The sequence below is a fragment of the Rutidosis leptorrhynchoides genome, chromosome 4, assembly GCF_046630445.1.
Source record: "Rutidosis leptorrhynchoides isolate AG116_Rl617_1_P2 chromosome 4, CSIRO_AGI_Rlap_v1, whole genome shotgun sequence".
NCBI lineage: Eukaryota > Viridiplantae > Streptophyta > Magnoliopsida > Asterales > Asteraceae > Rutidosis > Rutidosis leptorrhynchoides.
In genome coordinates, this window is record NC_092336.1 from 450,183,189 (window position 1) to 450,186,677 (window position 3,489).

A 3,489-nucleotide genomic window follows, 5' to 3' on the forward strand; every position below is an offset into this window, starting at 1 on the left:
TCAGTTCATGCCAGGAAACTCCCAGTTACAATGCTACTAGAGTTCTTTAGAGCTTCCGTTCACCAATGGTTCTGGGAACATCGAAACACTGCTAATGGTTTAACAACACCTGTCACACCGTACGCAGAGCACAAATTGGGTAAAATAAATCGTAAGTCTCTGACTTGGACGGTTAAACCGATTTCTAAAACACAATTTAAGGTGATGGATATGAAAAATGGCAGGAAATTCAATCAAACAAGAAAAAACTTGCACTTGCAAACAGTGGCAGCTTTCCAATCTACCATGCGGTCACGTAATGGTAGTAGCAAGGTATTGTTACCTACGTGACGTTACTTGTCACGTTCAGGATTATTTCACCACTGAAACTTACAAGGCTGCTTACATAGATGATATTCAACCACTAGATCATATATCTGAATGGGTGGATCCAGTAAAAATACCAATTGTTTTACCTCCGTTGCTTCAAAAAAGACAATCAGGTCGACCAAAAAGTACTGCTCGTATACCATCCAAAGGAGAAGACAAAGATGATTTCAAATCTAATAGAAAATGCAGTCGTTGCTTGCAATATGGACATTATCGATCACTTTGTCCCTCACCTTATGATCTATCCGGTCAAACACAGAAGTCAAAGTCTAAGTCAAACACAAAGCCAAAGCCGAAGCTTAAGGGGAAGGGGAAGGGGAAACAAGAAGAGTCATGCTCGACCCAATTTGAATCAACTTGCAATCTGAATGACGATTAGATTCTTCTATGTTGTTTAGATATGTTTAATTGTCGTGGATCTTTTATATGTTACTTATGTTGTCTATTTGTGTTTTATGTTATTTGTTGTGTCATAAATGGTGTGTGAGACAAGTGTTATGTAACAAATGTTGTGTAATAAATAAATGTGTGTTATTGACCTAAGCAACAAAAGTTAACATTTAAATGTTTTTTAGGTAGTCTACCAGGGTTATGTCTACTGCCTTATAACCTCGTCGACTATGTAGTAGATCACCTTTATTGAGTAGTCGACGAAAAAACTGTCTACTACTTTGTAAAAATAATAGTAGACGACAGATAAAGGTGGTAGACAGAATTCCCGTCTACTGAATGGTGTAAAAAGACAATAATTTTTAAAAAAGTGTATTTTGTTTGAAGCCTTAAAAAAGTGTATTTTGATCAATTTCCCTTGAAATTTGGGGGTTTTCGACATGATTTAGTTTGGTAAACCCAAATGTTGTAGGTACTGGGTTGATGAAGAACTTGGGTTTTGTAATTAGGTATTAATCACTTGATTACTTGTGTTTTGGTGTTAAAATGTTCATAAGAACATGTTTTGGGTTAAAGTTTAGACAAAATTACATGGGGAATCCCTCTGGTATGTTCAAAATTACAACTGGAGTCCAAAAGAATTTTTTTGACTTGAGAGGTCACTATGGTATGCATTTGTTTCACATAAGTCTATTTACTAAAGTCTGTCAATTTCATCTGTTAAACTATGTCATGTACAGTGCACATGAGGGTTAAATGGTCATTCCATTGTTTGTCTTCTTCTTCCTTTTTTTATACCTTCACCTGCACCTTTCTTTTTAGATTTATATTATCTATGTATACACATACAATATATATAATATATAATATATAATTAAATATAAATTACAAATTCTAATTAAAATCAAACCTCAATTTACACTTTCATCGTCAACTTCATCTCTTTTTCAAATTTCAAAACCCCAATTTCAATTTCAAATTTAATTATCCACAGCTAAAATAAAAAAAACAAGAAGAATTAAACTCTAGTCAAAAGTCACAAACTACCCAAATAATTAAGGCTAAAGTATTACTCCGATAATCATAACTCATCGATGACAAAAACTGGGTTACATTGCAGTTGTTCATCTTACATTCCTTGTTTAGTTCATTAAGATGCTAAAAAGAATGAAAAAACATTTTTTTTTTGATTTTTTTAGAAAAGGCAAGACTTATATTAAATATCAAAAATAAAAAATATGTACAAAGATGCATACAATATATACAGACTAACCTATATTATGAGCATACACCAATATGTACGAAGTACACGCCATCGATCCGGGTCGGGTTATTCTCCGTTGAACAATCCGTCTTCGAATTGAAGAAATCGTCCATTATCCCCAAATAAAACAATACCCACATGTTTTAATGGCTGGAGGTTGAAATTGGAGATCTTAAAACAATAAAGAATTGAAATCACTAAAAGCATCATCAACAGGCATCATCATAGGGTTTTTGCTGAATTAGGTGCACGAGTTAGCTGAACGATTTGGGTGGAAGATGCAGAAAAAGGATGAAGATTTAATCATCAATTTGTGCAACGATATTATTGTTAAAAAGGGGTTTTTAAAGTATAGATGCATAACAATAAGATGACGTTTGGGGGTAAAAAGATGATATTAATGAATCTTCAACTGGTGGTGGGATTGCTTTATTTACAAATATAAATACAAAAGTTCGTGGGTTATGTGAGTTTTAGAGTGAGAGAGAGAGGGAGAGAGAGAGAGAGAGAGAGAGAGAAATAGGTGGATGTAAGACTTAAGATTTAAAAGGGGTAAAAGGAATTAAAAAGACGAAGTTACTCTCATGTGCAAGTCATGTGAGTTAACGGATGATAGGCTTTTAGACTCCCCGTGAAACAAATGCATACCACAGTGACCCCTCAAGTCAAAAAAATTCTTTTGGACTCCAATTGTAATTTTGAACATACCACAGGGACCCCCATGTAATTTTGTCTAAAATTTAAAAGATGGCTTCAGGAGTGGTCAATTGTGTTTTGTGACTTAAATTGGTAAGTAAACACTTAAGTGCTTGGGTTGTGTTGTGTTTGGTTTATTAGGACCAAAATCACTAGTCATTACTTATTTTTGGTGGTTTTGGGTCTATTGGTGTTGATAAGTGCAAAATGGGTTAATTTTTGCACTTCGTGGCTCTTTGGGTTGTTCGTGATTTGGTTCATAGTGGTGTGTGGGCATGATCACTATCTAGTTAGTGATCTAGTGTTGGACCTAGGTTGGTCTATTTGGAGTTGAGTACATTGTGGGATAATTGTACTTATTGGTTTGGGTTAGAATTACCACACGTAGTGGTAATTTGGTTGTGTCCATTAGGTGTCTAATGGGTGGATTTTGGCGAGCAAGGTGTAATCCCTCGGTTATGGGATTGTGGTGTCGGATTCTCTGATAGAAAATGAGCTTTATGTGTTCTATGCCTATGTAATGTATAGGTGATTACTTTCTCGGATGCAGTGACGATGATATACATACATAACTTGTGCGTGCGTTCCAAGGTGAGTGAATAATTATATATATATATATATATATATATATATATATATATATATATATATATATATATATATATATATATATATATATATATATGTGTGTGTGTGTGTGTGTGTGTGTGTGTGTGTGTGTGTGTGTGTGTGCGTGTGTGTGTGTGTGTGTGTGCGTGTGTGTGTGTGTG